Source organism: Cryptomeria japonica, chromosome 8 (assembly GCF_030272615.1).
Source record: "Cryptomeria japonica chromosome 8, Sugi_1.0, whole genome shotgun sequence".
Lineage (NCBI taxonomy): Eukaryota > Viridiplantae > Streptophyta > Pinopsida > Cupressales > Cupressaceae > Cryptomeria > Cryptomeria japonica.
This window is the reverse complement of record NC_081412.1, coordinates 50,089,077-50,100,676: the sequence shown is the minus strand read 5'-3', so window position 1 is coordinate 50,100,676 and position 11,600 is coordinate 50,089,077.

The window sequence follows — 11,600 nt, the reverse complement described above, 5'->3', positions numbered from 1 at the left end:
CTGAATTGGTAAGTATATTTTGTGACAATACTAGTGCAATTAACATCTCCAAGAATCCGGTTTTACACTCTAGAACCAAGCACTTTGAACTTAAGTATCATTTCTTGAGGGAAAAGGTTCAAAACAAAGAGATTGCATTGGAACATGTCTCCAGTAAGGAGTAGTTAGCTGACATATTCACAAAGCCTCTCCCAAAAGCTACATTTACCTATTTGAGAGGTGAATTAGGGGTGCTTCCCCTTCAAGAGGTCAACTAAAGATGTGTGCTCCACATTAGTCAGATCTTACATTACTATATATGTTTAGGAATGATGTGTTGACGGATGCTACTCCTCAAGGGGAGCACCATAGTGGAACAAGGAAGCTTGTGCCTCCACTTTGGCATTGTTGTCAAAGGGGGAGAAGATGAGAAGCGGAGGAGATATCTACAGTATTAGGGGAGAAGATGTGAAGTGGAGAGATATCTTTGAATATTGCCATCAATGCCAAAGGGGGAGATTGTTGGCATGTTGTGAACTGGTATGATGACCTGATGATATTGTATGTTGTCATTGATGTCAATACACTGAAGAGTGAACCGGTAGTGAACCCGTATATTGAAGTAAGCAACTGGCAAGAGAACTGGTATGATGTTGTGGACCAGTATATGTGAAATAGTGAAGCGGTATGTTGGAGTGAGAATCAGAACCGGTATGTCAGAGCGAGAACCGGTATATGATATGACTACCGGTTGGTAGTCTCAACCTCGGGGTTTTCAGTTGAAGTGTTTCAAGCCTATGTGATTCAACAGATGACATTGTGTGATGAGTTAGCATTGTAATGAAGAACACATCGAGTTGCCACGTCAGCCTTGTGCACGTGAAGAAGCTTGCATGAAGGAGATTGCTCCTATCTACCTCGGGAATGTGCGAAGTCTGTAAATGGTGAAAATGCATGATGGGTTATCAGCCACCATGAAAGCGGTGGAGAACGAATGATGGAGAACGCCTTGAGATCAGTCCAAGACTATTGCATTTAATGCAATGTGCTCAATGGTCAGGATTGAACCATTTGAATTGTTTAAACCTAAATGTTTAGGGTTTAGGGTTTTTGCTACCGACCTGTCTGTTTCCTATAAGGTTAATGTTGTGTTTCTTTTTGAGGTTGTTGGAAAATGTTGTGTATGTGTATCCAAGTAAAGAGATACGTGATTCTTGCCAGACCAGAGGAGTGAAGTGATACCTGCAGAGTGTGAGTGCAGAAGGAGAAAAGGAACTAAAGCGGATCTATTTTAGCATTGAGTGTTGTTACCAGATCATTGTAATACCTATTGATCTTTAACCACTTCAATAGTTGGAAATCCCTTAACAGGGTAGCCTTAACCGGCTTGTTGTAAATCCTTTAACAGGGTGACTCAAAACCATTGAGTTTTGGAATCCTCTTACAAGGTAACCTTTAACAGGGTTTAACCCTTAACTGGGTATTCTAGCCATCCCTTAACAGGGTGATCCCTAGCAGGATCAGTTCCTAATAGAACCTATTGTATCAGTCTCTAACCGGACTAGGCTCCTAATGGAGCGGACTTCTAAAGAGTTCAAAGAACATCTTGTGGGTATTCATCCCCACCGTGGTTTTTCCCAGTTGGGTTTCCACGTGAAAAATTTGTGTATCATGTGTGGTGTTTTTCATGTGATGGTTTAGTAATTTGTGTCCGAAAATAATTCATGCTAAACTAGCTGTTATTATATTTCTGATGATAGATTACTTGTTCATGCATAAGGGTGAAATGGAAGTATGGTGATAGGTTAAGTGGAAAGCTAAGTGATCAATCGGTTAATGCTTGTCTCAGTCATTCTTAGCTTTACCGGTTGTATTCTGTTTTAGACCGATGTTACTATTTGTCAGTCATGTGCAGTGTTTGCTATCTAACCGGTTTAAGAAAGTGTTTTTGTCTGTATTGATTCACCCCCCCTCTTGGTACCAGTTTGGTACTAGGTGTTCATCTTTTATTCAACAATTGGTATCAGAGCATCCTCCAGGTCCTCTGTGTTATAAGCTTAACCACTTGAGGAAAAGATCATAGTCTAATGATGAAGAGGGAAGGTTCAAAGTTTAACAGAGATAACTTTAAAATATGGAAGGACAAAATGAAGATATACATCAGAAGCATGGGTGCTCAACACTAGAACTATGTTGAGAATGCTTATGTTGTCCCTACCGGTACTCTCATCGATGATCAGAGAAGAGAGATTCAGGAGAATGGGCAAGCTAAGTGATCAACTGGTTAATGCTTGTCTTAGTCATTCTTAGCTTTACCGGTTGTATTCTATTTCAGACTGGTGTTACTGTTTGTCAGTCATGTGCAGTGTTTGCTGTCTAACTGGTTTAAGAAAGTGTTTTTGTCTGTACTAATTCACCCCCCCCTCTCAGTACCAGTTTGGTACTAGGTGTTCATCTTTTATTCAATAGAAATATACTTTGAAGAGTGGAGGTGAAGGTTCTAGATGCGAATTAGTCTCAAGAGAAGTGAGTGTTGCTGATTTTATTTTGAATTTTAAGGAAAATATTTTCTACAAGTATGCAAGGCACACCCATAGGTCTCAGTGGTTGGATCCGTAGTCCATGATGTGTAAGAACTCTTTCTCGATTGGCACTATTGTATTGGTGGTTGATTTTGCAGAGAACTATAGATTGCAACCACAAAATGAGGTACAGTCTCAGTACTACAATTCAATCCATATTGCTATTTTTGTTCACATTACATATAGACATGCTCCTGATAGTACAGAAGAGGACAGGAAGATAATCAGGGAGTATTGTTTTCATATGAGTGATGATAGATCACACTCCTCGAAGTATGTGCAACATTCTTTCGAGAATTTTTTTGAGTTCTTAAATGAGAAAGATATTGCAATTGATCGACATCCATATGGTCAGATAACTATATGGGTCAATTTAAGAATGGTTGCATGTTTTATTGGTTGAGTAGAATGCATGTAGAGAGGCTTATACCTCATATTTGGTGTTTTTTTGAGGTGGGGCATGGGAAGGTGGAGCATGATGGAGCAGGTGCATGTTTTAAGAGAGCTCTAGTTAAGGAGCAATTGAGGATTTCAGGTGTAAATTAAACTGATGCACGTTCTATTGTACAACTAGGACATATTTTTGTAGTTGTTGCACCGCAAGGGAATGAAGAGAGATCAAAAAATTGGTTGGCACAATGTGTACAGGGAAAACAAAAGCTAACACAACCAATGACAAATGATGATGGGTTCACATATCCTACATGTTTAGTTATTGTTGTGGGAACTTGGTTGTGAACATACATGATTAGAAAGAATGACATACTTGCATTTGAAGACTATGAGAGACACAAAACCATTCTCATGTATTCATAGCTTATGATAGCTAAAAATGTCAAGTTCTTGAAGCATCAAGCAAAACCGATATGACCATTAATGTTCATAAGCAAAGAGACGACCCTTTAGGAACATTTGAGTAGTAGGTCTATAATGGTGTCTTATTTTTTTTATCATGTATTTCATTTCAAACAATGATCATAAAACCTTAATGTTCAAGTTTGTTACGTGTATATTAAGGATGTGTTCAAAATGCAGGTCTATTGATGAATGCTTTTTTTTGCAACATGGTTTTGCATGCACATAGTGGGTACACTTGATATAATTCAAAGGGAAGTGTTTTGCAACATGGCTTATTATCATGCATTTGATGAGCATTACAATTTTTGATAATAGACAACACTATTTGATTATTTTTGATGATATAATTATCACAAAACCTTTATGCTCATGCAGGTCTTTTTGATGATATACAACACTATCACATTATGATTTTTGTGTCAACATAGTGGGTTCACTCAAAATAATTCAAAGGGATGTATTTTTGTGGTATATAATCCCACCTTTTCATTTATTATCATGCATTTCAGTTGAAGTGATTATCATAAAGCCTTTATATTCATGCATGTAGTTTATGTGTACACTAACTGTAGACACCTAAAATTGTCATGTCTAATTAAATAAATATTTTATTTATTTAATTATCTAAGCCTAATTCTTCTATTAATTAAATAAATCCTTATTTATTTAATTAATTCATTTATCCTCTTCTAGCCTTATTTCTCATTTAAATAAATACATTTATTTATTTAAATTATCTCTTTCCTAAATTAAATAAATATTTTATTTATTTAATTGTCCTACTTCTTCTATTAATTAAATAAATCTTTATTTATTTAATTAATTCATTAGCTTTTTCTACACATGACACATATCATTCATCTCTTAATTCATACACTACCTACCTCTTTCATTATTTTGGTATTTTCTCTACCTACCCTCTAATCCTAGCCGACCTCTCTTTTTACACCTCTCAATCTTAACCCTCCATTTCATATTGTGTCTTTTATTTAAGAAGATGCCTCCTTCATTGTCAAACCCTAATGACTAATGACTGATTTTGGAGTACTTGACTACACTACGATCCTGCTTGCAACCACATTCCATTCTTTGTTGAGCTCTTGTGCATACAAAAATCTGAGAGCAAATATATCAAGCAAGATCAATGGAGATAGGAAGAATGGAGATCAAAACCCTATTGGGCATTTGATGGTATAATCTTTGTGATTTCATTTGATTTGCATTGTCTTAGGTAATCTTCATATGTTATGGTGGATCTTTGTTGATTGTTAGGCTAGGGTTTTGTGGTTGAATTCATTTAGCCTTTCAATATTGTTATTATTGTTATCCATTTTCACCATAAACATTTTGGCACGCCCGGTGGGACCCTTGTCCCTTTGCACTTAACATTTTTGTTGCAGATTTCGCATTTTTGAAGTTGCAGATCGGATAATTTTCGACGACATTTTAGGTTTTTCTGCGTCTGCGAGCGTTCGGATCGCGTTTTTGTGTTTTAGAAGCGTCTGCAATATCGTGAATCGCGTCTGTGTTTTTGCCAGATTTTATTTTTGCAGGTTTCCGGAACCGCGTCTGTGAATTAAAACCGCGTCTGTGATTGATCTTATCGCGTTTGTGTTCGGGAAAGGCGTCTGCGTTACCTAAGCGCGTCTGTGTATCACAGAACAACGTCTGTGTAATACAGACGCATCTGTGTCTGGTATAGAAGCGTTTGTGCTTTCTATTTTGCAAATTTGTCAATTTTCTTTGATTCGGGTTTTCGGATTTTGTACTTAGGGTTTCAGATTTGGATTATTTTCGGCTAACCCTTGCAGATCTAGCTAACCAAGTTTGTGCAGCTTGCTTTGGAGGCAAAAACGTTTTTGTTGAAGGCCCCTTTTCACAAAGTCTTTTGGGTTTTCTAAAATTTACCTAACTTGTGTGCTTGCAGGAAGGGGTTATCATTTGAAACAACCCAAACTACTAACAATTTTGTTGCAGGGCCTTAGCTAGGGTTTTGTAGTTTTGTTGTGTGCCTTGTTTTCATAGATTAACAAACACTTCAATTGGTGCACTAAAATTGAATCATTGTCTTTTGTGTCTTGAGCAATAGGCTCTTTTTGTTTAATCTTTAGAGGGCCTGTCTTCCCGTGTGGTCATTAGGACTACTAGTGAGAAGAGAACGACCCAAGTGGTAGCGAGGAAAACCCACCTCATCCAAACCACTATAATCAAATGTATCCATGGTGAAAACTATGAATAACGTGTGCTGATTAGTTCATACCGACACTATGTCTCCCCATAAACCCGTTTGATCAAATTTATTTGATCATTTGTAGGGCATAACCCCTACCGGCTGGGAGCCTTCTGTATTTACAGAGCTGAAAGTGCCGCATGTATGGCCACACGAGCGGATGCCCTTACTAGCACCTTTTTGTTTTAGAAGCCCAAATCCTTCTAGTTGTTGAGGCAGGAGGTCGGACCTCTGGTAGCGGCCCACACACATACGGTTCTTAGTAGAGATACAAAGTTCGCCATGGGGAGTTTTCATGGGGATTGATGCTTGGCTGACCCGGGAAGTGAGTGCCGAGGGTGGAGCCAGTGAGGTCAAGCATCTAAGTATCCGCTCTGAATAGCGTAGCCTCGAGGGTAAAACCCTATGTGGGATCAACAACTATTGTCTTGGCCAGCCCTAAGATTTGTGCTTGTCTTATGCTAAACACTCAAACATTCAAGACAAAACAACAAAACATTGTGTCTTTTGTGTCTTCAAGTGTATGCAAAGCTTTTTACATCAAACAACACACTTTTGGAGTCTAAACAGTTTGCAAACATTGAGTCCTCATCAACATTGTGTCCTCTTGTCACGAAAAACAGTCAAACAGTCGGATTTGGTCACAACAAAACAACTTCACAGATTGGAAAAATTGCACGAAGTTTACAGAAACGCGTCTGTGTCTGTTTTAACCGTGTCTGAGTCATCTAAGCGCGTCTGTGGAGGGCATAATAGCGTCTGTGTTTTTAACAGCGTCTGTGTCTAATAGAGGCACGTCTGTGTCTGGGAATCGCATCTGCGAAGTATACAGAAGCGTCTGTGTACAGAATTGAAAATTTTTACAGTCCAACAAACAAGAGAAATCAGTTTCGGAATACTTGAGCTTCCTAGGTTGTTTCTTCAGGTTTCATCTAGCATTCAACCTGTCCTTGGGTCTCATACAGTCCATCATTGCTTCACATCTCATCTTACATTCACAATTGTCTAAACTTGAGTCAAAAGGTCACTTGCTTGTCCTCATCATACTTTGTCAACACACTACATACAACAACACTTTGCTAAGTGGTCCCTCATCAAGGTTTCTTACCTTTGGGTCTCATTTGGTCTTACTTAGGGACAAGGTCAGCTTACCTCATCAAGAGAAACAATCATCTCTTTGGAAGTCACACCTACTCTACTACTTACATACCTGGTCTTACACTTTGGACATTGCAAGTACACCTCAAGATTCATTTACACTCCATACAACTCTTGGTCTTCCATACTCTTTTCATTTTCATCTAGTCTCTCACATCTTGGTCAAACACCTAGTTCATGGTTGAAACCCGCCTTCAAAAATCTAGGAGAATAGCTAAAGAAGCTCAAGAATCCGTAAACATGAGTTCTTATGAGTATGACAATGATCTATTCTACAATCCTGAGCACACTACATTACCAGACATGAATGTTTATAGACATAATCCAAATGTGGAAAGCACAAACACTATAAACAACAATGCTACACACAATGACAATGTGGATAACTCTTCAATACTATCAGCGGACATAGAAGAATCCATAATGAATCCTCATTTCAATAGATTGGTTGAAGAGATAATGAGGAGAGATCGTCAATACTTTTTACACATGATGGAACAAAGTGGAGCTAAAATACCGCATGATTTTGACTTATCTCAACTTATAGAAAGTCGACCCTCACAACAAATTCAACCCAACATGGATCAAAGGAGACCAAATAGTGGAGGAAATAGGGGACCGAATGTGATGCCTGAGTCACCATCAGTTTTGCTTCAAAAGCCAGCAATCCCACATTCACAAGCTCAAACATATGATACTTACACTCAAAGACCATCATGGAGGCCTTATGCTCAAACACATGCTCAAGGTATGGATCAATCAAAACAAGTGGATACTCAAGGACATCCTCAAAATTTTGACACAAGGAGACCTCATGTCAAAATTGGGGGCAACACAATGGAAAATGAAAGGCCTATTGAATATGGTATATATGCACAAAATAGATATGGGGTCCCTCAACATGAAGTTATGCCAAGTGCTCCATACATGTCGCAACAATATAGACCTCCATATGGACATGTCTATGATCAGTATCATCCATACATGCAACAAGCTCCTCCTCAAATGGGCATTCCAAACATGGGGTATGCTACAAGAAATCAATCTCCTCCCAAGAATAATTTGGAGCAACAAATCAGAGATTTACAAAAGAAAATGGAGGACATAAATACACCAAAACCAACATACACAATGAGAGACATATGTCCTTATCCATTTGACAAGAGCATTCCAATGCCTCCATTTCCTGCACACTTTGTGACACCTAAATTTGATAAGTATAGAGGAAAAGGAGACCCCAAGGCACACATAAGACAATTTTTCACAGCTTGCATTGAGGTAGCAGCAGAAGAAACATATTTGATGAGATTATTCCCACAAAGCTTAGGCGATCAAGCTATGGAATGGTTCTCTCAACTACCACCTGGTATTAAGTCATGGGGTGACTTAGCAGAGGCATTTATTCAGCATTTCTCTTACAATATAGAAACAGATATCTCAATCACTACTTTGTGCAATACCAAGCAAAGAGAGGGAGAGTCTTTTGCATCATTTTTGCAAAGATGGAGAAATCTAGCCAGCAGATGCTCTTGTGAAATTCCACAGAAACAAATGGTAGAGATGTTCACACAAAATGTTAACAAAGAGATTGGTTATGACTTAAGGAAAGCTTGTTTGTCTACCTTCAAGGACGTTATTGAAAAAGGCTTAGCAACAGAAAAGGTCCTAATTGAACAAGAAGTCATTAAGATATTCAAGGAAAACAAAGATGACTTTAAAGGAAAAGACAAGCCAAGATTTTGGAATAAAAACAAAAACACAGTCAATGATGGTGTTGTTGATGCCAACACAGTGCGACCCAAGTTCATCTTTTCGGGATCAAGTTCTACAAACAATCAAGTGAATACTCAAACAACTTCTAGATCACGAAGGAAGTACACTCCATTGGGAGAACCACTTGAATCAGTATTCAAAAAGCTTGTGGCAAACAAAGTGATCACAGTTCCAGATTTTCCTCCATATGAACCAAAGGTCAAACCAAATTGGTGGAATGATGATGAGTATTGTGAGTTTCATAAGAGCAAGGGTCATAAGACAAGTAATTGCCATTGATTGAAAAACATTGTGCAAGATCTCATTGATAGAGGAGATATTGAGATTGAGGGACATTCATCTAACCAAGAACATGAGATGTTTAAGGAACCATTCCCAAAACATGACAAAGGAAAAGGCAAAGTCACAGATGATCAAGCCAATTACACTAGAGCACCTTACAATTATGATTCTACTATCAATCACATCTCGATGGACAATCATATCTCTACTGTTACTATCAAGAACAAAAATCCTGAGAATCCTTCTCAGAGACCCAAGATTGTCCTAAAGGGTGTTGGCTCTTCGTCTGAATCTACCTCTGAATGTCATGTTACAGCTCGTCGGGGTAAAATCACGTTGCCAGGTGCCTCCACTAAGAATACCAATCCTTCATCAATCAAACCTGAGTATGACCTTGTAGAACAATTAGGGAAGACACCTGCGCTCATCTCCATTCTTGAGCTCTTACGTATATCCCCTGCACATAAAGCCATCCTTGACAAAATCTTGAGAGACACTGCTGTCCCTACTGATCTGAACGTGGACCAGTTTCAAGCCATGGTGGGATACCTATCCGTTCCACACTCCCTTACATTCACAGAAGCCGATGATGCCTCCATAAGTCAGCCACATAATGCACCTTTACACATTGAAGCCTTCATACATAAACATCGAATAAAGCGAGTCCTGATAGATGGAGGAGCAGGTCTAAATATTTGTACATTGAGCACCATCAGACAATTGGGATATTCTAACAAAGCTGTGAATTCTACAAACCAAATCACCATCAAGGCTTATGATGACGAAGAGCGTTCATCCAAGGGCACAGTTACCTTACCACTAAGAATCGGGCCAGTTACAAAGGATGTGGTTTGTCAAGTCCTAGATCTAGATCTCACATATAACATATTGCTAGGACATCCTTGGATTCATGAAATGAGGGCAGTCCAATCAACATATCATCAATGCATTAAGTTTCCTCATAATGGAGTCGAGGTAACAGTCAATGGTGATCCAAATCCATTCATATATTGCAATAACTTGAGATCACATACTGAGGCTATCATTCCCAGTAATCGTGAGGCTACTCCCTCTTCGGCATACATTGACCCTGAGTCATTAAAACCCTCGACATCCAAACAAGGTGAACTTAGAGGTAAGTTTCAAGACAAAGGCATGGGAGAATACACTTTGAATCAGACAATGTTTTTACGACAAGTCATGAGCTCTCCAAAGGAATATGGGAGGCCACACATCATAACAAGCAAATCTCCATCATGATACTCAAATGGGATCCTACCATCTTTCAAAGATGGGGCGAACTAGAAGAAGAAAATTTATATAAAATGCTCTATAGAGACATTGAAGAGGACACGCAAGATCAAATTATTATACCCTGTGAGAACTATGGCAAAGGCTTCAAAATTCTGCAAAGATTTGGGTATGATGGAAAAAAACCTCTCGGCTTACGCAAAGAAGGTGTCATGGAGCCCTTACAACCTGAGCTAACTGCAAGAAGGGAACGCTCCAAGGGACTCAGTTTTCTAAATTCCAAGATTCACAATAAAAGAACAAAAGAGGCATGGCGAATCAAAGTGGCCGAAGTTCAACAAGAGGATTATTATTCCACAGATTCTAATAAGTGGGAATGGGGTTCAGACAAATCCTCCAGTGACTATGAGCTCACTGAGACATTCAGAGAGCCAGATGAACCTACAGAGGAGGAGGAATTTTACAAAAAGTTCAGAGTTGGTCAAGAACCAACCCATAAGGATCCCGCACAGTCTTCGTTTCAAGGTCCTAGGTTGAAATCGCATAGGATGAGGACACCTGTCCCAGAAGGCGCTACTAGTGATGACAATTTGGATTCACTCACGATCGAAATTGATGAGGAGAGTGCCATCGATGACCTCGACGATTGCCTTGACATACCTGAATATAACCACATCTTCACTCTCTGTCCAACAAACTCTGAAAACACTAATGACCTTCCCCTTGTTCACCCCCAACTCATTGACTGGGATCATGAAGGACCAGCACAATTTGATACATTTCAAAATGACGAAGCTATTGTCGACTATCTTGGCATTCGAGATGATCTTCCCCCTGGAGACCACAAAGCAGGATACACCATAGAACTCAACAACATGGCATACTTCGGTGAGGGTGTTGGGCCTTCTAGTCGCAAAAATGTGAAAATAAGAACAAAACAAGGGTCTTATGGCGAAAACCACACTGTGGCGCTATCTGACCCCAAAAAAGTAAAAAGAAAGGATGTATCTGAGGGTGAAAACCTCTCTGAGGCACCCGAAGATGGAAGGCTCGACATTCTCCCAGCATCATATGAGGAAAAGTCATCCATGCTGATAGAGGAAACTATAAAGACAAACATTGGTACGGAAAAAGTTCCACACAACATATTCTTAGCTCAATCTTTGACAGAGTCCGAAAAGGCAAAATTCATAAGCTTCTTTAAGGAACGACAAATCAACTTTGCATGGTCATACGCTGATATGCCTGGATTGGATCCGGATTTGGTAATGCATCATTTGACAGTCAAACCGGGGGCAAAGCCAGTAAAGCAGAAATTAAGGAAAATGCACCCACAAGTGGCATTACTAGTCAAAGCAGAGCTGGAGAAATTATTGGATGTCGGATTCATACGCCCAATTGATTATCCCGAATGGATTTCCAATTTAGTACCTGTCAGCAAACCAGATCGCAGTATCTGAATATGTACAGACTTCAGAGATATTAAC